Below are 25289 nucleotides of genomic sequence, written 5' to 3' on the forward strand. Positions count from 1 at the left end.
CAGTCAAGCAGGAATATTTTACTGCTTGGAGTAAAATATTCCCTTGGAGGGGAATATTGGAGGCTGTAATAGTGGAATGGAATTTGTAACATTCATAGAGAGGAAAATTAAAAAAAAAAAAAAAACTAACGGAAATCAGCAATTTGGCTTGGAAGACATTTTGTGAAACACAACTCCTAAGCAGTATCAGGAAGAAACATTTTGAGCAAGCTAACCCTCAACAACCTCAGCTTCAAAGATCTGGGAGATTCTTGAACAAATTAAATGGACCTGTTCAGAGCTCTACAGTTTATTTCAGCAGCATACATTTCCAGACATTGTGAGATACTTCAGACATAATACAAGGAAATGCAGCACATTCAGATAATTTCCATCCACATAACATGGGATGGTAAACCATCTTAGCCTTTTAATTTGATGTATCTAAACCAGAGTCCGCAACTTCCAAATACTTTCATAAAAGGCAGAAACCCAAAAAAAGTAAATACTTGCTTGGTGCTGCAAAGCAGCTGCAAAGCTGGTCTGCAGAGCTCTCTCTCCCTGCTGCTCACATGAGTCCTAAAAGCAGTCTTCTCCATATTGATGAGAAAATCTCTGCATTGCCGAACAGATTGCTGCCTAAAGTTTCCTTCGTAACATGTGCATAGAAACAAACATGTGCATATGAACGGTTGTTTGTAATCTTCAAAGTGTGTAAAAGAAAATTGTCGTTAGAGAGCACGACACAGTACAAAGTACCACGACTCCATCAGAAGGGTGCAAGAGAGATTTATTACAACAATATATTGCTTTTATATTTTTTCAAGATATTTACATTCACTTAACATACACATTCACTGCCCATTGGTTATAGGAATGAAACAAAGTTTTCAGTGGGTGACCAAGGTGCCACATCACTCTGTGAGCCAGCTAGAGTCTGTATCCCTTAACTTTCTGTCCTTCATCACATCTCCATGGTGACAACCTCGGTGTCTTCCTCAGGAGAGATATGGGGCTTTCCTTATCATCAGGAAGCCTTTGCTGGCTCACAAGAACAGCACAGAATGTCTTTCCTACAATTCCCCCTTTTTGTATTTGACCCACAAATACAACTGCTAAGGACTTCTGCAGGGCCCTTGCAAAAATTCAAGCAGATGGAGGATCCATTCTTCATTCACTTACAGATAACCAACTTCTACCAACTCCACAACACACACACACCCTCACAGTCTTAAGGTTCATATACAAACAAAGTACATAAAGACAGATCTTTAAATACTGTTACAGACCTCGCAATTTCCCGACGAAACATTCGTAGCAGAATGACACCTTCACTTCTAATCAAATAACTTTCTCCCACACAGAATCAGAGACCAAGTCATCTGCCTAGTCACCACTTAGAACCAAATAGCATCCATTTAACTTTACAACTGGTTGCTGCTATCATAATGGGCAACCAGTTGCTAAAACTGTGGACTTCAGTTACTAATTCAACCCCCTATGCAAAGGCAACACTTCTCCCTTAGATGCATCTAATTCCCCTATTTTGGGACTGTCAGTGCCCTGCAAAAGGAAATTGTACAAGACACACTTTTCAGTAGTACCAACCTCTCTGTAAGAGAATTCAAGGAAAAGAAGCAAAAGTAACATCCACCAACTTAAATTTTGGATTTTCAGCGTAAGCCTATAACTACCTTTACTCTGTCTTGAATTACCATCTTTACCACACATTCCTTGAGGGTCCATGCTTCCATCCACCTAATAACCAATGCAATTACCTACTCATTTTGCTCTCACTGTAGAACCCCCCATCCTGTCCTTTTTTGTATGCTCCAAATAAGGTTTAACACAATGGGCAGAGACCCAATGAGGGCCATTTTCTGTTAAAACACATGTGTATCCTCTTCCCCATGTTACTAATTCCACTGGGACAGTCCACTTTCCCATGACTAAATCTTTTACCCATACCTTAATACCTTTCTTAAAGTTTGGCTGTTTTGAATTCAAAGATGAAAAATGGTAGAATAGAGGAGACACTTGTAAGTCAGGTAAAGGACACAAGAAGTTTAAATGGCTTTGTCTAATCTCACTTGAGGTGACTCCCGCTGCATTCCCCCTTTTTGTTTTTGTACCTGGTGCTTCAACACACCATGAGCATGTTCAATAACTGCTTGGCCGGTTGAAGCATGAGGGATACCAGTAGAATGACCAACACCCCAGGCACGAAAAAACACTTGCAATTTCTTTGAAACATATGACGGGCCTTTACATGTGATGGAACGCCTAAGATGGAAAAGGCGTGGCAAAAATGATAAATAACATCCTGAGCTGTTTCACCTGCCAACGCTGCGGCAACCATGGCATGAGAAAAGGTGTCAATTGTAATGTGAACGTACTTTAAATGGCCAGATTCAGGCGTTTTTGTAACATCTGTTTGCCATTCTTGGAAAGGGAGTAAGCCTCTAGGATTACTACCATAATGTTGTGAAACATGAGACATATGACAATCAGGGCAAGAAGAAATAATTGACTTTGCTTCACTATGTGGTAATTCAAATTGCTGCCATAGTGCCTGAGCACCCTGATGAAAAAATTGGTGAGATAGAACAGCTTGCTGTAACACACTAGCCACCGTTTTTGCTGCTGAGGCAGCCACAAGGGAATCCACATAGGCGCTACCTTCAACAAAGAATCCAGGTAGCGATGTATGGCTATGGATAGGCATAATAAGAATGCTTTCGATTACAAATAACAATCCACAATTTTAACAACATAACAAATAATGGTTTCTCCTTTACATTATGCAACACAGCTTGATCCAACTGCTTCACTAAATTAGCAACATAAACACAGTCAGTAACTCTATTTACGGAACTAGGAAATAAGATAAAGGCCAAGAGTATGGCACAAAGTTCAATTAACTGAGGAGACCCTTGTTGAACCATTACTTCATATTCCCAGCGGTCATCCTTCTTCCAGGCTACAGCAGCTTTTCCAGTTCTTCCTTATCCATCTGTAAAAACCGTTGCACCTTCCACTGGCACAGAAGAGCAAAGTTGTTTCCCCTGAAAAGGAATCCTCTTAGTGAAATGCAAAATAGGATGAGAAAGTAAATGATGTGCTATTTGACCTGTAAAGGAAGATAAAGCAGATTGCAGCTCATGATTGTTTTGAAAACACCACTCAAAATACCATTGTTGTACCAGCATGACAATAGTTACAGGATCATGGCCTAAGATCTCATGGCAGCATCTGTGACCTTTGATAATGATGTCTGCAAAAAGCTCATACAGGCCGGGAGCTGTTTTTCGGGACCCGAAAGACAAAAATATCCACTCCAAAATATGCAATTTATCTTCCCATTTATTATTCCATTGACACAACAATCCACATGGTATTTCATCATCTCTCAAAATAAATAATTGCATACCAGCAGAAACATCTATCCTAGTAACAAATTTAGATGTCAAGGCCAATTCAATTTCTTCTACAGCCTTTCTGGCGCAGCAGTTAAATGTCTTTCATCGGTAGAGGAAGCTATCCCTGATAGTAAGTCATACAAAGGTTGCAGTTGATGATTGGTTATCCCCAAGTATGGCCTAAGACAATCTATTGCACCAACCAATTTCTGTATGTCAACAGCAGTTTTAATATCAATGTCCAGTTTCACAGGTTGAGGCACAATTTGTGTATTGGTGATTATCAAGCCCAAATATCTCCAAGGCATCTGTCTTTGAAGTTTCTCCAGGGTGATAACCAAACCAAAGGCTTCTAAATTTTTCACAGCACATTGTTTGAGAGCCAAAAATTGTTGTTTATTTTCGGACGCCAACAAGATATCATCCGTATAACGATAGCAATAACAATTGCTAAATTGCTCTCAGACCTTATATAAAGCCTGTGCCACAAACCATTGACAAATACTTGGAGAATTTATCATTCCTTGAGGCAAAACCGTCTACTGATATCTTTGGGCTGGTTCCTCATGATTTAAAGAAGGTACAGTAAAGGCAAATTTTTCCTTATCCTGATCAGCCAATGGAATTGTAAAAAAGCAATCTTTCAAATCAATGACAATTATTTCTCATCCTTGTGGAATCATTGTAGGTTTTGGGAGACCTGATTGTAAAGCACCCATTGCGGCCATCACAGCATTTATCGTGCAAAAGTCTTCATTTACCAGATTTCTTTTTTATTACAAACACTGGTATATTCCATGGGCTAAATGATTTTTCAATATGTCCAGCTAGTAATTGTTCTTTCACTAAGCCTCGCAGGCCAAGAAGCTCTTCAATAGGCAGAGGCCACTGATCAGTCCAGACAGGCTTATCTATCAGCCATGTCAAGGACACAACCAGACGTTTAAAGCCCTGCATCCCAGTGGCCCCCACTAAAAATCCATTGTGATCGTAACACCCCATTGGGTTAAGCAATCACGTCCCCATAAATTAGACTGAGCATTAGTAACATATGGTCTAATATTAGCTTGTTGGCCTTTCAGATGTGTTACAGTGATCACAATAGCAGATGAAGCACCAGCAGTTGACCCACCTAACCCAAAAATTCCAAAGGTTGATTGAGTGAGGGGCCATGTTGGAGGCCAAACATGCTGTGAAATTATAATTACATCTGCTCCTGTGTCAAGTAAACCTGATATTGTTGTAGTTTCTGGGTGACATCCCTTAGCAGTGACCAAACATTGTATTACTGGACGCTCATCTGTCACCTTTGGAGTCCAGAGAACCTGAGGTGATCCTGTAGATCCAAAACCTCCAGTGTCATGACTCCAGTCCACTACAGTTGAAACACAACTCATAAAAGGAACAAGTTGAGCAATACAAGTACCTTTTTGAATAACAACAGGAGGTTCACGAACAGACACTATAGCCTGAATTTGTCCCACATAATCAGAATTAAGAAGACCCAAATGGACAATTAATACCTTGAATAGTGCTACTAGATCTTCCCATCAGAAAAGCACTCAAACCTTGGCCTATAGGACCATAAGCATCAAGAGGCACTTTACATATACCTCTTGTCAAAATAGTTACTGTATCAGCTACCACCTCTCGTGGCTCCTGTGTATTGGACACAAATGGAGAGCTTTGCAGTGCTGGCAGGGCTCGTGGTTGTCGTCGGGGTATTTGTGTCTCCACGTGCCCCTTCACGTTCCTCTTCCAGTTTCCCTGCACTTTTGACCACCTGAAAAAGATCTTAACTTACAAAATTTAGCAGTATGGCCAAAGTTACCACAACGATAACAAGGCACTTTACTGGTCCAAATTACTCTAGAGAGTGCATATTGTCCAGTAGTTTGATGGCATTGGGTCTTCACATGCTATGATCCTTCACAAGCAGAACATCTGGGTGAGGACTTTATGACTGTTGCCAAAGAAGCCAGTTTATATTCAACTGAACTGACCTTTGAGCAAGCAACTACAAGATCAGACAGTGAGGGATCTCTTGGTAAAGAATCAATAATTCTCCTACAATCATCATTCGCATTTTCCCGTGCTAGCTGTCTGCATAAAATTTGCCTCAACTCATCATCTTCTACTTGCTTCTCAAGGGCTGCAGCAACCCTCTCCACAAACTGCAGAAAAGGTTCCTTCACCCCTTGCTGGATGGTAATATACCTCGGTTTAGGAGCTGCCATCTCCATTGTTTCAAGTAAGGCACTCATACCCAGCTGCTGGGTCTGTTCCAGAACCAGGGGGTCCCATCTTGCCTGTAAATCCAGGTTAGAGAATGGTCCATTATCTAGCAAGGCATCAACACCGTGAGGTGGATCGTGCTGAGGTAACTGCATATTGTCCAGAGCTACCCTTTCAACCATTTGTTTCCAGGTAGCTTGAAATACACCATACTGCACTGGCTGAAACAGAATCATAGCAAGGTGAACAATATCATAAGGTGCAAGTACATCAGCATTTAGAACATGAATCACTTACATCACCTGTGAAGAGTTAACATCATACCGATCTACTTTTGACTGAAGGCCCTGTAAAACCCTTCATGCAAAAACCTGATGGCTATCTTGTTGTCCTCAGTTAGGAGCAGCTTTGAAAACAGGAAAAGCCACAGGCCCACCAGAAGCAGCAGCAGCAGCCATCTCCATCCTTTTCGGTGGACCTATTTTCTCTAACAAATTCCAATCTCCCACTTCAGCTGCTTTCATTCTCACATGCTCCCAAAACAGCAAAGGGTGTTGAGGAGTCACAGCCACCTGGCAGGGAGGCAGAGTCCAAGAAACAGCAGGCCTGCATCTGCTATGAGGTCTAACAGAAACAGACTCCTGCATCTTTTTAGGTGTATTTATAACCGGCAGTTCATCGTCAGAAGTATCACTAGACAAGGAAGGACACAATGTTAAAGATTGCATTTGTTCAACCAGATCAGGTGGGGGGCGGGGGCAGATGGCTCAAGAGGGGTGGAGAGGAGGAAGATGACTCTAAGGAGGGGTGGATGGCTCAAGGGAAAGCGGTGGGGGGGGGAGCAGCCGATCCACGGGAGGGTGGGGGAGTAGCAGCCGACCGAGGGGAGGGGGAGGGTGAGGGGGGAGCAAGTGGCCCAGGGAGAGACAGAAGGGCCGATGACCCAGCCTGTTTTTCACTTCGCTTCTTCTGTAACTTCATTTTTGCTAATTGCTGTGCAGGCGTAAGATACTTTGGTTTAGTACTCAGTTCAACTAACTGCTGAGCAGGTGAAGTATACAAAGGTTTAACACAGTCTTTTGGAGATAAATACCGAGGAACAGTCTTAGCCTGCCGTTTGATTCTCCTGATAGCAAACCCTGGGGGAAGCTCCACAGCAGCTGCAACAGCCTCCTCAGGGGGAGATTCATTGACAGGCTCAGCCTCATCTTCCTCCCGTTCTTCTACTTCAGTTTCTTGCTCTAATTCCTGCTCCTCCAATTCCTCCCCTCTATCTTGTTCTGCTTCCCATTCCTTCAATGCCTCATACAACAGTCTCCAGGTAGTAGCCAAATCGACAACCATCTTATCCCCCTTAGATATCACTTCCCATAGTCTCTTCCCAACATTTTTCCATGCCCGGACACTGAAGGCAGTGTCGGCATCAGCTTCAAAGTCCTGTGATTTACACCATATCAGTAATCTACAAAGAGCATAATCAGAAGCTTGAACATTTTTTCTTCTCAACAAAGTTTTCCATGTGGACAAAACAGTCTTTTCCTCGTTTGATAAATTATTTCCCATTATTTTTCCCAATAGCTCACCTCGAATCAGATCTCTGAATTAGATCCAGACCTCCGCAGCGTCCTTGCTGCCTTCACTCATTTTTAGGGTACCCTTCAACTTTTTTTTTTTTCTCTCTTTTTTCTTTCCTTTTTTACAGTCCAGTTGCAATCACGCGGGCGGCCACCAGATGCCGCTAGAGAGTACGACACGGCGCAAGCACCAAGACTCCATCAGGAGGGTGCCTAAGAGAGATTTATTACAGCAGCACCTTGCCTTTATAGTTTTACAGGATATTTAGATTTACTTAACAAACACATTCACTGCCCATTGGTCATAAGAAAGAAACAAAGTTCTCAGTAGGTGAACAAGGAGCCACATCATTCTGTGAGCCAGCTAGAGTCCACATCTTTTAACTTTCTCTCCTTCATCATGTCACCATAGTGACAACCTTGGTGTCTTCCTCAAGAGAGATACGGGGCTTTCCTTATGTTCAGAAAGCCTTTGCTGGCTCACAAAAACAGCACGAAATGCCTTTCCTACATTTGACTAAATTACAACAACCACTGCAGTCATCCTTATTGGCTTTGGGAACACAGCAGTGGTTGTTATCAAACATATTACCAAATTGGGAAAAGGTAAATGTAAATTATCACAAATTGGAAATTGATGCATTTGGTGCTACACAAAACAACTTTTCTTTGGCTCTCAGCTGTATCCAGGCACAACTGTGGATGCAGTCAGTTGCTGCCTCAATTATAAGAGAAGGAGAAGAAGGCACTTTTCCTGCTGAAATTCAGAAAATACTTTGGGACAGTGCCACTGATTGTGAAAGAGAATTCCAATCCTGGTGGAACTGAGTGAATTTTACTTATGATCCCATTACAAACACAGCCACAGCTCTTTTGTTAACCATACACAATGCCTCAGCACATTTGATATTTCCTATTATTGCATTAGGGCTGAATCCTGATGGAGCTATTCCCTATCTTTCTGAACATAGAGAATGGGCTGTCAAACTGGTGAAAAATGGCAAAATGTTAATTTGGAATCTTGTATTGTCTGAGAACAAGGCTTCATCTGTGAAAGTAATGCAATTATAGCTCAAGACATTTGTTTGGACACAGTGAAAATATCTGTCATTTTGAAATTCATCCTAACAAGACTTCTGAAACAGTACTTCTATATATAGGCAATGGGTATGCATGCTTTAGAACTACTTGTGATATAGTATTAGTAGAAAACGTGGTAGTAGATACTAAAAATCATTCAAATTTTTGTGCTTGTAATTTTACCTATTTATATACAATATTCACATCCTCCCCCAAATTATCTTTCAGCTATATTGTCTAACACCAAGAAAAAAAAACCCAAAAAAGTTTTACTTTTTTTTAAAACTAACCTTGCATTTATTAGCTAAACCAAAAAAAAATTTCCCCAAATGGTAACTTATTCTTCTAAAACCATTCAACTTTACTCCAATCCAAAAAACCAAGCTATCATCAGAAAACCCCATGCCACGACCCAAAAAACCCATGCCACACCCCAATTCCAAAAAAAACCAAAACCACAGCTGCAAAAATACCTCAACATCTACTGACTTTTTCTCCACAACAGAAGATTTATTACCTAAGTAATTATTTTTTTTCTCTTACCTACATACACTCTACTTACTAAATAAACAAGTCTTTTCACTTTTTCTTTAAAAATTTTTCCTTTAAAGCCTATTAAAAAATGACTGAAACCTGCCTTTTTAACAGAAAAAACCCATTCATTTTAAAGCATTTCCTCCCGGTTTGTCTCGAACCGAGACACTTTCTAAGGTCTGGATCCCGTTCCGGTGCACCGGAACCAAATCAATCTGCTCTGGCTCCGAAAACATCAGCGACACCAAACTCAGCTACCAGCACGAAACACCTGGCTGTTCCTATCCCTCTGTCTATCTCTCGGGCCCTGCTCTGTCGTGTCCTACGCTTCCACACTACAAACGCCCGGGAGCGAGATTCATCCCTCAGAACCGTCCCACCGATACCCTCGGGCATTCCAGTTTCCATGGGGATATCGCAGGAACCTGCCGCATTCCATTCCCTAGTGCAGTAACAAGAAAGTCCTCACCCAGCCTGTCTCTTCATAAAATCGTGTACAAGGATTAAACAAGCCTTGAGATCTGAGGGGCACCGTCGGCCCAAAAAGCCCCAACTCTGCATCCCGAGGAAATGAACACCACAAATAGATCAATGAACATCAGATGCACGGACATTGTCAGTTTGGGCCTGCATTAGCTCAGCAATGCGGAAATTAGTTCTCTAGAGCCCTAAGTTCTCATTAGAGAATGCAGAATGTATTGAGCACTGTTTCTAGAAGGTGCCCATGTCAGTATTTAAAGCTGTGGCTCGGTTAAAGAGCAATACTAACAAAGCCCACAAACAAAAAGCCTGGGGTGTTAGGGTTTTCCCCTTTTCCTTTTGGAAAAGCACACTCCGAAGCTGTCAAGCTACAAGCGTCCCCCAGCTCCCCTCACCGGGCGCCGCTCCGCAGGCGGGAAACACCGGGGAGGCCACGCGAACCCAGAGAGCGGCGGTGCTCGCAGCCCGGGCGCGGCCCCGCGCTGCCGGCCCCGGACGGAGCGCGGCTCCCGGCAGGAAAGCGGCTCCTCCTCCGGCACGCAGGGGCGGCGCCGCCCCGGAGACCCTCCCCGCCCGCTCCCCCTGCCCGGCGGGGCCGGCACCGGGCCCCGGGGAGCCCCGGCGGCGCCCGAGCCCCGCGCCCGGAGCGGACAGAGCGGCCGACGCTGGCCGGGCCGGCTCAGCAGCGCCCGCGCCGCCTCTGCCGCCCTTTGCCGGCCCGGCGCCAGCCGCCCTCGGCTCCGCACGGCGGCTCGCACCGGCAGAGCGGCTCCGCCACTGCCGCGCCGGCCCGGCCGCGCTCAAATTCCCCGGCCGCCTCAGCAACTGCCCAGGCCGTGCCAGGAGCGCTCCCGAGCGGGAACGTTCCGGGCCGGGCCACGGGCAGAAGAAGCACCCTCAAATGCAGCGGGACAGCCAGATTGCAACCCTGCAAACGCTGCCAGAGCTGCAGGTTCCCGCAACTGAACCCCGAAACTGACGCCGCAGGTGGGGCTCAGCTCACTTCAGCCAACACAAGGGCAAATAAATGTCTTCTCTCCTTCTTCCCTTCAATTTAATCCCCTAAATTAGCAGAAAAGAAGTGGTTTTTCTCAAAACTCTCAAACGATGGGGAAAGGAGGATTTTTACCTCAATTCAAACCCTTAAAAAGCAGGGATAACAGGGCTTTTCATGAGCTATTTGAAATTTTAGCATATGAAGAATGCTTTTTCCCTAGAGTTTGACGCATTCTTAGTTCTGAAAGTCTGTGCATTTTAACAGTCTTACTAAAGACAAATTTCTTACATAAACAGCTCATGTAGACATGTAGAAAGGTTCATGCCTGCGTGTACAGTTTATGTTTTTGATTAGATCCTGTCTTTGAGGAACTGCTCACTGTATTTCTAAATCGTTTTCAAATATGAGAGCCTGGTATCTTAACTGTAGAGGGTGAGAAATACCTTCAACGTTTTCTTTCACACTGTAAACAAAACTAAGTTCAAAACAGCTCTGAGAGAGTAATGAATTAAAAGTGAGATGTTTAATTTAGTCTGGGCTTCAGTTCATTTTGTTCTTAGTCCATTATTTATAAGAGGTTTTATATTTTACTGTAAGCTCTCAGTGTTTCAGGTCACCATTTTTCTGCTAAACCATCTATTGAATGAATAAAAAAATCTTCTATATACTGTTCCCATTCCTCATATTTATCTAAATTTATTCTTTGTTTCTCTTGTCACTGCTTTCCTGACATTTTTTTCTTCTGGAGGATGGCCTAGCAAAATACATCAATTTTATGAGTTCCAAATAGAAAGAGGTTGAAGAAAAACAGTTGAGTAATATTTACAGGGGCAAAGACTACTTCAAAATTACAAAATAGACTAATCTGCTTTGCATGAAGGACTAATTAATTAATCCAGTCCTAACGTATGCTTTTGCACTTTTATTTCTTAGAGGGTAAAACATGCAGTAACAGGTTTTTAAACTTGAGAACCCCATTTCTTGGATGCCTTGTAGAACTGGACATATCAGGAGCCTGGGAGGATGAGCTTGCTGCAGAGAAGGACTTTTCCTTTCCCCTCATCCATGTGGGGGAGCACCAGGTCTGGATATTCTCCTGAGTTGAAGCTACTTCTGGTTTATAAGTGCCTTCAGAACACCCTGACCAGTGAGTATTTTGTCCTAAACTAAGAGAAAACAGAGCTGATAGCAATGGATCCTCTCTAGCTGTTTGCTGTTCATATTTTCATATTTTGCTGTACCTGCCTATTCTAAGCTGGCTACACTGTAATTTATTGTGGTTATTGGAAAATGCAGAAACTGGAGCCAGCAGAAATTGATGTAGAAGGCACTTTGCTTGTAGAAGCTACTTTGCTAGGGTGGACAGTATTTCTGGGTTTTTATTGAGCTCTTATTTTCTGCCTTTATCTAGATGAAGGTACATCTGCCCCTTCTGTTATGCTACTCCCAATGAAAAATTAGATTATTTTTGCTTTCTTCCTTGGAGAATCCTTTAACCACGAGGAGGTTATGGAAGAGGTAAGCACCATCACTCTGCACATCTTTAGAAGAAAAGAAGAAGAATCCTGTTCTTGTTTGGAGCAGAAATTGTGGGATCATGCTCATCAGGCATTCTCTGGACTCTGCACACATTGTCACCCTTTGTGATACTACACTGGGGATTGGATAGACCACTTGTAGGTGTTTCCATCTTCTTGATGTGTTTTGGACACTAAGTTCCCCCTCAGTGTTGTAGGAGTGAAGATTTCACTGGAGGTTAGACTAAAAGATAGACTAAAAGACGTGACTAAAAGGTACAGACCTAAACTCTCAGATTCATTAATGGAGTTGGATGCCATGAGTTTCTCTGAAAATCACTGCCCTCAGCCATTTTGGGTGTCTTCCTTGGCGACACACATTTTACATGATGTCCTGCTTTTGGACCTGTATCTCTTCACTGACAGCAGTGGGGAGAATCACTGCACAGAACAGGACTGGGTCTGGGTGAAGCCAGGACTGCACTCAGCTGCTGCTCAGTACCTGCTAGATATTCTCATGCCCAGTCTCCACAAGGCATTGCTGTAGCATGTGGGATTTGCCTGTTCTAGGCTACAAGAAGCTGAGTGCTGTTTATAATTACTTTCTAATTTACAGAGCATAACATGGTTTGGCTTTAAGCATAAAGAGAAAAAAAAAAGAGTTTTTAATTGCAATTGGAGCAAATCATAATATGGAAGCTGCTGGCAGTACACCTTCTGGTGTAGAGAAGTCTTATATGCAGTGATTTAGAGAGTACATTAAATTAATCACAAACTCTTAGAAGTTAATATTAACTCAATTAGACTGAAATCACCCTTATATTTTATTTTTGGAAATTCATTAAATAAGGATGTTTGTGCTCATGTTCAGTTGTATCAACTGTCTCATGATCCATTTGCTTGCATCTTTTTCTTTCTACAAGTCCTTGACACCTACAAATTATAGAAGAGAGCAGTCATGCCTATAGTTAAAACACTGTCTAAATCCTTAACAGGATTGAAAAAAATTCACTCTGGTAACAGCATCCCATTTTTGCCTCAAGATGTGCAACTAATTGCTTTCTGGTTTTCTTTGGGGTTTTTAATGCAATTTTCTCTTTTTTAATCTTTATTTTGTTGATTATTTATGACTCTCATGAGCAGATGTTGCATTTTATGTTCTTAAATAGTTATGTCAGTGTATTCACATAGATAAAAAAAATCTGGCCTACAATTGTCAATATCACTATCTTGGTGGGCAGTTTGATAAAATTTTTTTTTCGTCAACCTTTAATTTGCATTTAAGATACTGCATAAACATTGATATGGTTTTGATATGTTATCACTTATGAAAGGCTCTCGTCCCACCAATAAAAAAGATACAAACCAAAATGAAAAAAGTCTTGTGGCAAGATAAGATATCTGCTGACACAGAAAAGCATAATTGCTTGCCAATCACTGCATTGTTTCTCAACATCCGTTCTGGGTTTGAACACCTGTATGTCCAACAAACACCAGGAACTTTCATTATTCCATAGCTGTTTTGAACAGAAAAATGGCTTTTAGTGACATTTCAAGTGCAATAATCCTATTTGCATTGGTACGCATAGCTCACATGTGTTTCACTTGTTTTCTGTCCAAAACAACATTCCTTTTGCAAAGTTTAGCTTTGGATATGGAAAAATACAAGGGTTTCAAATGCCATTCGCAGACTTCAAACTAATGTCTACCTTAGAGCTCTTGAGGAATTGGAAGTGGAGCTTAGCTGTGAGTGCTTGAGTTGTAGTTTCTGTTGCTGAAGTGGAAGGTTTAGCTCACTCTATCCTTAGTGCATCTGCCAAAAAACTGTTATGACAACTTCCAATTTTTATTTCATTTCAGCAGGAAAAAAAATTACCTGAGTTATGAACCTATAATATGAATTTGGAAATATCAGTTAGCCACTTTCCTGAAAAGACTGGAAAATTCTATTTTTTAAAGTTTATTTTGAATAGGTGCATTCAGAAGGAGTCCTTTCTTGCTGATAGTGCAGTGGCCTCTGAAAGGCTCCAGTTAAGGCTTAATAGACATGGCACAAAAGATGTGGTATAAATTTAGCAAAAGAAGTTAATAACAGTGTGCAAAAATCTCAGATGGCATCGATGAGTTTATCTCCCCTGCACTCAGTGGTGTGAAATCAGTCTGCAGCAGCACTAGTTCCCATGTGTTTATGTAATTGTGGGAATAAAATCTAATGAAGCTCCTGAAAGTAAAATTTTACCTTTTGTTATTCATTTTTATTTCCTCCCATTGCCATTTTTGGGTCAACAAACTCAGAACAAGAGCAGAAGCAGTATGAATATTAGCATTGCATATTACTATTGAAATATATATTTGAAATATAGGAGTGGGAATATTCCTATTGCATATGTAGGTGTGAGTAATTTAAAAAAAAATTAAACTGGTTTTGACTGTTACATGTGCTTGCATTTAAATATTAATTTGTGTAAATCAAACCTCAGGTGCATAAAGACAATAACAAAGCTGCAAAGGGATGCTCCCTCCTCTCTTTCTGATCCTAATTTTGATCTTAAAAAAAATCCTTAAAGTTAAAATTCAAATATTTTAATTATTGTGTTAGGAAGAAGAAAGAAACAGAAGAGCAAGTGATTTTCTGCCTCCTTCTTTCATCCCAAACTTTGCCTAAAAACCTGAAGGTGCTTCTCACAGCATTGCCAAGTTACCCTACTTCAAAGGGATGCCTAGGATTTATAGTATTGGTTCCCTGGAAACTCAGGCTGAGTCTCTTTTGCTTAAAAGCCTTCATTCAGTTACTGAAGATCTTCTCTATTGATACAGTACATGTTAGATAAAGAATCTATATGCTTATTTTAGATATACCTCCTATTCTGTTACAACTTGATTGCTTTTGATAAAAACTGCTAGAGGAGAACCTCAAAAGGAGTCACTGTCTTACTTGTCTTCTTCTGAGTTGTTGTCAGAAACTGCATTTAGTCTAAATATCCATGCTCAGCCCACCACTCCAGAGCTCTCCATAACAGGACATGTTTTTCCAGTTCTTTATTTTAAAAGGGAATGTTTTCTATTAAATCCCTTGCATGAGACTCACATCACTATGACCTGAAGCAAATGTTTGTGTCTTGTTTCGTAAGAGGGGCTGGCTTGTGGGAGAAAGCAAGCCCCAGCAAAGACAGACCTGCATGTCTTGCAAAAGTAACTGTAACATATTTTTATCTTTGTCCTGCTATCAGGATGTAAACCTATCTAAATAGGGCCTGCACAGATTCTGGTGTAGATACATGCATTACTTACAATGTGAGTATTGGAACTTTTGTGCCCAGGTCCAAAACTTACGCTATTGAATTTCACAGAACTGAGTAAATGGGCTGAATTCAACAGTCCCCAGAAAATCAGGGAGAGCATCCTTTTGTGCATGGGGGCAGGAAACATTTTTAGGAATTGCTGTCTTTGCCTTTCTGCAGTATTGCACCCAGGGCATCCCCGGGAAATGCAGACCTTGCTGTTGGCAGAAATGCTGTCACAGAAATGTGACTGCTGAGCAGCAAACCAAAGGGAGAACAAGTCCTGGCATAAATAATAACAGCCCTGGCTCTGCAGGGGCTGGAGCTGAGCAGGGTTTTGTCCTTGGCTGCAATTTCAGGCCTTCCCTTGGTGCCTCAGACACTCAGTGTTTGAAACAGTGACCTGCAGGTTGGGTTTGGCAGCCAGGGCTCTCCACAGCCCCACTGCCAGCCAGGAGGAGAGCAGCTTCCTAGCTTTCTTAGCCACTCTGAGCAGCTCTGCAGCTCTCTCCCTGTGCTTTCTGACGCAGCTCCAGTGTGGTGGCTGGGGTGGGGGGAAGGGAGGAGTGTGTGGGGGGGTGTCTGCATCTATCCCAAGGCTTCTCTCAGGAAATGGCCCGGCTAATTTTAGAAGCAAAAACAGTCAAAAGAGGCCCATTTCAAATGCAGCCAGAGTACCTCCCCTCTAATCAGCACTGAAATCTGATTGATGCTAAAGCCTTTCCTTAGCAGAATGTTTATTGCTCTTGAAGGGGGTGGGGAGAAAAACAACATAAGAGACCTTTTACAAGGCAGGCATAAGTGAACAGAAGCACTTTAAATATGAACTTGTGGGAACCAGCAGACTGATGCAATATATCACAGGGACAGAAAGGCCAGACGACAACTTTCTGAGTACATGGCATAAAATCAGATGGGGAGAAAAGAAACTGGTACTTTTTGCCTGACACGACCTGAGGAAAATTACTGGCTGTTATGCGGCTCTTGCATGGTTGTTTCAGGCATATCATGTTTTGAAGTGATTAAAATACAACTGGTGACTGCAGGAGCCCAAATGCCCTTCTGAATTGTGTGCAAAATGTGACAGTTGTTCCTTCAACCCAGGTAGTTTTCAGAACATGCTTCAGCAATGGCTTTTTTTTGCATTTGATTTCTGTATTCTTGTACTGAATGAAAACACAGGAAGTGCAAAATCTTGTGGCAATATTTTGTTTATAAGGGGAAAGGTCACCTCTTGTCAGGATCTGTGGGTGTTGTATGGATTCACACCGTGCCAGGAAGGTAGGGAAGACAAAATCAAAATTATGCACATTTTTCAATCTTTCATCTAAACTCTGCAGCACAAATTGAATTTTTTTTTCAGTGAACAGCTGTTGGAGAAAAAAATTTACTCCAGGAGTCAACTAGTGATATTTTCATTATTTTCCTAGCAGGACTGCCAATGAAGGCTCCTCTCTTCCTCGCTGACTACAGGAGCCTGGGAAATGAAGAAAGTCCTAAAGAGAGAGAGTCACATCCATTTTCTGCTGTCTGCTCTTCAACAGACCTTTATCATGCTTCTTTTCACAGAGGGTGGGGTGTTTTTGCACTGGGTATTTTGTCTTATGGAACTATTACTACATTTGAAAATGCTACTTAGCTGCAGGCATAAGAAACAGACTTTAACCTAAATAGAGTAGGCCTGAAACTGATGTATTTGGGCATGGCTTTAAACGCTCACATTTTGGGCTGCATATTATAGCTCAAGTTAAAAGGTACTGCATTGTTTCTAATTGTATGTACATTTCTCCTCTGATTGCTACATATGAAAGAACCAATTCCGTTTTATTTTTTGTAGGAAGGTACTTCCTGGTCTTCCTAATAGCTTCAGAAAAAGAGCAGTTTTTCTCTGTAGGAAATATCTGCCACAAACCTAGTGCCAGTCTAGAACATTTTGTTACAGCTGATTGTGCCTCAAATCTCATCTTTCGGACATTTTGGGAATAATTCTTTTCTCTCTGTAGTCTGGACTAACATGAACACTGGTGAACGATTTCTTGCATGATTTAAGTTCTCAGAGCACAGCTGGTAAGTGCAGCAGCAGTCATGTAATGTACAACTTGTTACACCTGTCTGCTCTAGTGGGTTTTACCAAGCTCTTGCCACAAATTCTAGTGGGAACAAATGAGTCTGTGCTGAAGGCTTTTGACAAATCCAACCAGGAACATTTTTTGAGAACTGTAGGACCTTTTTGAGGATGAATGTAAAGATCTAATATGAGGCACGGAAGTGAGAGCCTTAAGGCAAGGAAACTGCTCCATTGTTTGTGCTCTTAAAATTGCTTTAGGGTTCAAGTCACTCCTGAACCAAAAACAATAAGATATTAGATCTCAGCAAACTCACGGATGTCAGAGCTATTTTGAGAAATTGGAATACTACATAGTAACCACATATTTGCCATGATATGATGTGTGGCCCCAATTCAAAGAAATTGTAAATACTGCTGTTTGTCCAAATTATTATTCCCTTGCTATGTCTAAACTTCAAAGAAAAACAGTCTCTTAATAGTTTGTATGCTTCTATAATAATATTTCTCTTTATTGCATACTGAGAAAAGAATAGTATTCAATGAGTCACACTTTTTGTGGGGTCTGTGGACAAAGCTCTCAAGGCTTTATGAGCTTTTACAATGTGCAAAAGCTTTAAGGTTCAACAGTCTTGCTTCTTCCAGCAATAAATTAAAGGCAGATTCTTAAAATATTTCAACATGAGTAACAGAACTTGCTTTAAGAAACACCTTGGTACTAAGTTGCTCTCAGATTCAAATGGTGGAGAGCAAAACCTCCTCCTTATGGGTAAGGTGAAGGAAAACTTTGTCCAGACATTTCTTGGGTGTGATTGGTGTTATTATTTAATAAGGTGGAGGTAATGTGTTCACTGAATGCTGTAATGCAAAACTGCCAGGATTGATTTGGGAGTTTTTATTTACTTGAAATGAAACCTACTTAAGAGAAGTGAGATTTGGCCATCATTTATTGCAAGTGGCACAAATCCTGTTCTGTTACAGCCCTAGTCCTGTTGAAGTGCATGGTAGCAGAGAGAAAAAATTGACCTTCCTTATTATAATTTACAACTATTTGACCTTCCTTATTATAATTTGCAACTTTGAGCCAAATTGGCAGATAAGCTGCTTCAATACCATTTTGATAATTTTGATATTTCTCTTGTATAAGAATTGCAGTATGCGGAAATTCCATTGGGATTGTATCTTTTGTAAAATGACAAGCCCAAAACCTGAAAAGACAGTGATTTTGAGGCATGCAGTTCCTTGCCTACAGAATTATCTTTTGCAAATAAGTACCTTTGAGTGGCCTGGGGCAGCAGACCTGCAATTTTTTGCTGTCCCACGTAAATGTCAAGAGGTGTGAAGTTCGGTGGATGCATCTTGATGTTTTACCAGGCCTGGCTTAGCTGGAAGGTTCATGGCAGTATTGTTCATTTTGTCAGAATAAGAGCTGAAATAATAAGCCCACTTCTGTGACTGAGCACAGCTTTATCTTCAGTACCCATCTGATAGGAGAGAGAAGCAATCAGAGCCACAGTAAGGATGGGATCACCGGGAAGCTATTGAATAAGGTTATTTGAAGAAATTTCCTGTGTCTTCAGATACTTAATCCAGAAATCTCTCTCCATTTTGCAATGGCTTTGAGGGAAGCATATGATACACTGAAAGATACTGAATAATCTTCTGACTGACCAGATCGATTCCATAATGTTGTCAAAGAGCCCAGTAAATACATGGGGGAATAATTTCCATTTATGTGCAAAAGCAAATATAACTGACCTTTTAATACACTTCTGCAGTCACGTCTGTGAACTTTGCATCCTCAGAGGTTGCATTCAGATTGCCTCAAAAGCTACGCCCAAACTTAGAAGATGAAATGAAACTCTGAAGTTTAACTTTTTTTTCACCCTTTTGAGGATGAGGTTCTCCTGAAAAACCTTGGTTTGTTGATTTCTCCTCAGCTTTGGAGCAGAGGTTTCTTATCTCCACTATGCTTCCAATTTCTGCTTTGCTAAAATGTGACAGTCTCACTTCTTTCAATTTGGAGATTAGAGAGAATGATGCTATGTTACTGAAGAATATACTTTGAATTTGTCTTTCATTAGATTTTTACAGGTGAAAGTACTATAAAACTAGTAATTGGTCCTATATGATACACTCTGTAAGGAAATGCAAGATTTAAGATTTCTAGGTGAAAGCACTGAGATGAGGCATTGTGCTACCAATGTTTCAGGAACTATTTAAACACAATAAACACTGTGAAAATGGACTGCTGCAAAGGAACTGTGGTATTTCAGAAACTCCATGCTTGCAAGGGGAGCAGCTCTTGCACCCTTTTCCCTCTCTGCTTTTGCAGAATTTGCAATAGTTTTTGTAGGATTTCATGAAGACTCCTCATGAAGAGAGAGAACACAGAACATGCTGTATTCTTTTTACTCTAAGTATGATTTTACTCTACATACTAGACAAATGTCAGATGAACTATAGGGAAATATTTGATTACATGGGAAATCTGCTCTTAGGGCTAGTGGTTTTTTGTTTAACTGCACTGTTAGGTCCATGAAAGAGCAAGATACTCAAGCACAGACCCCTTCATTGTACAGCTTGTTTACAAATAGTGAGTGGCTGCTTCCGTGGGATCTCACCTAACACACAACTGTCCATAATTACTGGGGGGGGTTCAGTCTCTCATAGGCTGCTAAAAGCATTTTCTTGCAAGAGATCAGGATTTTCCACCATCAAGAAATCTAAAGCTTTTTACTGCTGTGGTGTAGGACATACTGGTTGCAACTAAAACCAGTGCTGGAACAGTAAACAAAGGTTGATTTTGTCCATTTTTCACAGGCATTCATCCAAACCAAGTCATTTCAGGTTCTGGCCAGTTGGAGTAGCTGAATACAGACACAGAGATGCTACTTAAGGACAAGATGAAGTAATGAGTAAGTAATTTTTCTATATCTGTCCTTCTCTAAGGACACTCATATCTGTAAAAACTCAGATTAACCTCAGTAGAAGACAAATACACATACTAACATGCCTTGAGGAACCAACCCAATCCCCCAATCCATAAAATGAAAATAAGGATTAAAAAAAAAAAAAACCTACTACATTATTGTAAATATTATTTGAATATAAAATACATACAGTGGTGGGACGTGTTGGAATCTTGAATTGTCAAATTTAAACCTAGCAAATGTTAAATATAATCTCCTAAATAAGTCTGAAAGACTAATGATGATCTCTTGGCTAAAGTTGTCTTCTACATTGTAGGACATTTATCAATTAACTAATTTATTATTGGTCAGGGGTTATTTTAAAGGCTGCTGAGACCATCTGCTGTGCTGACTTAGAAGAGCCTTAGCACTTTGGAAGTTTTGACTTCAGAAGTGAATGCTGTGGGTTCTTCTAGAGATATACTAAAACATGTATATATTTCTGGGGGACAAAACAGGGGCTGTTTGCTTTTGCTGTTTGCTTTTAGTTAGTGAAACTAACTAAATGTCATGGGTTTGTACAAAATGCGGGTTTTTATTTTTCTTGGTCACAAAATGTACCAGCTGATGATAAAGAAAGTCGAGAAAAAAACTACCTCTATAGTTTTCATATTTCATATTATTTACATGAAAATCAGTGTGAAAGTTATTCCTGTAGCAGAGCAGAAGGGATTGTATACAAAATCTTTTGTCAGAGCATTGTTTCTGACTGAAATTTTTATGATGATGTTGAATAGAGCTTTCAGTTGGTTGAGATATTTTTGTTTCTTGCCTGTAGGAGAGCAGAGGGAGGAGGAGATGCAAGAGAGAAGACAAGAATTTGTTAGAATATTTAAAGAGCTCAGTCATAGACATCAAGTGCATCTTGTCCTGGTCTTTCAGTTTGAAGATGAGGATAAAATATGGAATCATCAGGGTCAGAACAGAGCAAGGGCAAAGGAAGCCAAACTCATTATCAGCAACTAAGTTTCCAAATACAGAATAGTTTGTCTGTCCTTGTTAGGCCTGTTTTCTAGATTTAAAAATAGCCAAGATTACTCTTTAATCAACACTTGCAAATTATGATCTGGCAGTGATCTGTGAGGAGCATCCTGCATGTCTGTGCTGTTTGGGTAGTCACAGATTTACGAGTTTTCCTGAATGCCTCCTGGAAAGCTGGGAGGAAGGCCACAGTTCTTTTAGGCACATAAATAAATGCCAATTGTGGTAGTGGCAAAACTGAAACTTCGATCATGTCCTTTACCTCCTCTCTCCCCTCATGTGTAAAATACAGGGAAATATCACAATATAGTGACCTTGTTTTATTAAAATATTTCAAATTTATGTTTACTGAACTCTGAGATTTAGACCAAACTGGTCTAGAAGGTGCTGTCCTCCCCTGCTTTTGGGGGGAAAACTGCCCAGTGATTCACAAGGGATTTTTAAAAGTTTGATCTAGTTGATACAAAAGAATTCTGCCTACCCCTTTAGATTACTGTATTCACATATGTGATAATGTTTCAGTGCTCCTCCTATTTATACTCCCCTAATCTTTTTTATGTAATGAAATGAATTGTTGTTTCTCTAAGTGTTTAAAAATAAAGAAATAATTTCTTGCTTACAGGTGATTGTGTAATTGGGCAAAACTTAATCGAATGTCTATCTGTATAATTCCACTAGTTTTGATGCCTTAAGTTTTTGCTTTCATATTTTCCAGATTCTGTACTGCATTAGTTCATAACTCTGAACTCCATATAAAGTGTTGGCAGGTTCTCCTCACAGCTCAGTCACACAGAACAATCCTTTTCCAGCCCCAGAACCGTTGCAGCCTCAGGCCCAAAAAGTGCAAACAACATCAAATTGAGGAGAGCAAACTGGGAGGATGGGACTGCATTACCTGGAGCTGAAATTGGACAATTAACCCCAAGATGGAAATGGACCAAAACTTATAAATGTGCGAAAACTCATGACCCAGGGTCCATCTTGGGTGTAGCCACGGCCAGGCTCTTGTGCTGCTCAAGGTGTATCCTTTGAAAGCCTTTAATAAATCCCTGCTTTATTCCTTTAACACTGTCTAGCCTCTGTTCTAGGTAGCCTCTCAAGGCATCAGTTTCAGTGGAAAAATCTCATTAGAACTTGTAACTGAACTGAAACTCTGCTGATTAAAGCAGCTGATGACCCATGAACAATAGATATGCCATTATACATTTTTATAATCTTCTCTGAAATGGAATAAGAAATTAAATGAGAAAATGTCTGTATGGAGGAAAATATTGCATTATCTCTACATATTGTAATGTCATCTTCAAAAATTACTCTGCAGGAAGAATGACTCATTTTGGAAACAGAGAATGTAATGAAATATCCATGAAAGGTCTGAAAACTGGATGGTTACAGTGATTGCTATAAATAGGTTTCCATAAGCTAAATAAAGGGTTTCTGTGAAATGTCCAGGTGCTGATTTGGGCAAGTCATTAAATGTGTTGGGAGATGGGATTGCCTGAGTTTGAGCTACTGGAATACTGAAGAATTCTTAAGTCACAAGAAGTATTACAGTATGGCTCTTATTTTGGCTACCATTGCCTCTCCTGCATCTCTTCTTTCTCATGTCCTCTTGTTTGTAACTTCTCTTTGTGTATTGCAGAGTAGTAGAAATGTCTGCACCTGTTGTACCTTTATGCTTGATTAAAGCAAATGATACCAGAGGGTATCATAATCTGGTAAAATATTCCCAGGAAGAGAAAAAAGTAATCCCTGTGAAATGACTCTGTTTCTAAAAAAATGGAACAACTTATTAGACCCGAATGGTTCTTCTCAAAGATGAGCCAGTCATGGAGCTCATCCATCATTTCCATCAACATCATGGCAACAGGAGTTGTGGAAAGGAATGCTCAATTACAAATTTTCTGATCTTGCCCTGTGGCTTTATGACAGTAACCCTGCTTTTAGGTAAGGTTTTGCTTCAGCTCTGGTCTTTCTAACTCTGACATGTAGTGAGAGGGACACTTGTAAACACGGATGAGAAAAATAGTAGTGTCCCACTCACATGAGTATTAGTTACTGCACAAATAGCTATATGGGACTGCTTGTCCCATTCACATTTTCTGAAAAATCCCTTTGCCCAGGATTTTTCTCCTGGGAAACTGAAAAGCCTCAGATAAAAAGGGAAACAAATTCTTATCTCATTTTCTTCTCCTGTGTTGTGTTCACATGTGGAATGTGTTTGGAGATTGTTTACCACAGGTGATTGTTTTATTGGTTTCTGGTGTGAGTTGTTTTCACTCATTGGCCAATCAAGGCCAAGCTGTGTCAGGAGTCTGGAAAGAGTCACAAGTTTTCATTACTACCTTTTTAACATTCTGTAAGTATCCTTTCTGTAGTCTTTAGTATAGTATAGTTTAGTATTCTTTAATATATTATAGTATCATAAAATAATAAATTAGCCTTCTAGAACATGGAGTCAGATTCATTGTTCCTTCCTCCCTTCATCTGGGGGCAACACAAATAAAACAGCTGCTCAGTTTTCTTTTCTCTCCCTCAGCTTGAAAAGTTCTGATGTTTCTTAGTCTCTATTGTTTCATACTATTTATAACTTGTAGCTACCCAGATCAGCTCACTGTAGCTCCCTTGCTACATTAGAAGATTGTTATTGTCGCCTTTCTGTCTAAAATTACCCTAGAGTGCTTTATCTTCTCGGTTTCCTCTTATTATTCTCCCTCAGATCATTGTTCTTGATGCTATTTCTAAAAGTAATGTATTGATTTCCTGTCTCTCTCCCTGTGTTTTGATTATTAAGATTATAAATGTTTTAAGATTGTCTGTCATTTATTACCTGTATTGTATCTTTCTTACAAGACAATTGCTACCCTGAATTTAAAAGCTGAATCACAAGCCTAATGAATCCAGAACAGCCATCAAATACCTCTGTGTTCTTTGTTTTATTACTTCATTTCCAAGGTGCTGGTAACAAAGGACTACTTTTTTTCCATGAACAGCAAGATGATGGTTTGCATTTACCTCTCTGAAACCACCATCCATCCACTCAGTCTCTATCAGGGAAACAACTTCTATAAAGAAGCTGCTGTAACAAAAGCATTCATCTAATTTAATTTACTTTAGCTCATAAATCTGATATGTGCAAAGCCTGAAAGTTTCAGGTCCATAACTATACTACTTCTTTACTATTCAAGCTTCAGAGTCAAATGATTCTAAGATAAAAGTCGACTGCAGCTCATGAGTTCATGAGGTTTAAACTCGTTAAGCTTATGAAACCAGTGTTGTTTGTCTACACAGAACCCTAAGCCAGCCTAGGTTTCTTCAAGCTGGTAAACCGTCACATACTATGATTTAAAAGGGAATAATTTGCACTTTTGCTTGCTTAGAATCAGCTTTGAGTTGGTGAGAGCTCACACACCTCTGCTGCTGGGGGAGCCTCCTGCCTCAAGGGCAATGTCCTCTCTGCAGTGTGTTGTCTTTGACTCTGAGTACCTCATGTTTCTCTGATTCTGCTGATATGCTGCAGTTAAACTTCCTTGGAGAAAAGCAGCCAAGGCTTGTCCTGCAGGATTGTCTGGTTCTTGGGGACATTGTGGGAAAAAGGGGCGCATAAGCAACTGAAGGCCTGTAGGAATCTGGAGATGTGGAGAGAAATGGAGCTATGAAAAAGAAAACTGGGTGAAGGGCATGGACCACAGGAGTGAGGAGAGGTGGATACTGCTCCCTGTGAGCTTGGCAATTCAAAGCCTCCTGCTGGAAGCAGAGTCTGGCATGCCTACACCCTGTGTCTGAAGGGCAGCGTGGGCAGTGCTGAACTTCAGTGCAGCTAAAACCCTGCTTAAGGATGTAATCTAAAGATTGAAAACAAAAGCTAACCCAGCCCACATGTTGGAACATGGCTGGATACCATTGACTTGAGTGGAATTTCACTCCAGCAGAGGCTTACTCCAGCCATGATCCTATATTTGAAAAGATAAACATGAATGTATGCTTACATCCCGAATGCAAGTTATTCAAGGGAGATAAGGCAAGAGAAAGTAAATAGAAGTCATTCTATAGACCAGGATGCCAGCTGACCTCGTGTTTTGTCAGCTCACTTCCCAGTATTTGCTCTGCTGAAAGGAAAACTTGAGTATTTCTTTGCAATGTTTGTGAATGGATTGGTGCGTTCATCTTTACGC

At 40.7% G+C, this 25289-nt stretch overlaps 2 long non-coding RNA genes across 3 annotated transcripts; one reads left to right on the plus strand and one right to left on the minus strand.

The window, feature by feature from the left end:
• Positions 1 to 751: 751 nt before the first annotated feature.
• On the minus strand, positions 752 to 9788 carry LOC118689788 (uncharacterized). The gene is made up of 2 exons (XR_004980682.2): positions 9697 to 9788; positions 752 to 3044 (listed from the first exon to the last, which is right to left on the minus strand). It is a non-coding gene; the product is annotated as an uncharacterized LOC118689788 (long non-coding RNA).
• Positions 9789 to 9922: 134 nt separating this feature from the next.
• On the plus strand, positions 9923 to 24025 carry LOC118689685 (uncharacterized). 2 transcript variants are annotated; one of them, XR_004980664.2, is made up of 5 exons: positions 9923 to 10288; positions 11295 to 11445; positions 11710 to 11816; positions 19985 to 20079; positions 21830 to 24025. It is a non-coding gene; the product is annotated as an uncharacterized LOC118689685 (long non-coding RNA). The 2 variants fall into 2 exon arrangements; XR_008508534.1 differs by having other exon boundaries at positions 21924 to 24025.
• Positions 24026 to 25289: the final 1264 nt, after the last annotated feature.

This window comes from Molothrus ater, chromosome 9, assembly GCF_012460135.2.
Source record: "Molothrus ater isolate BHLD 08-10-18 breed brown headed cowbird chromosome 9, BPBGC_Mater_1.1, whole genome shotgun sequence".
NCBI classification, from domain to species: Eukaryota; Metazoa; Chordata; class Aves; order Passeriformes; family Icteridae; genus Molothrus; species Molothrus ater.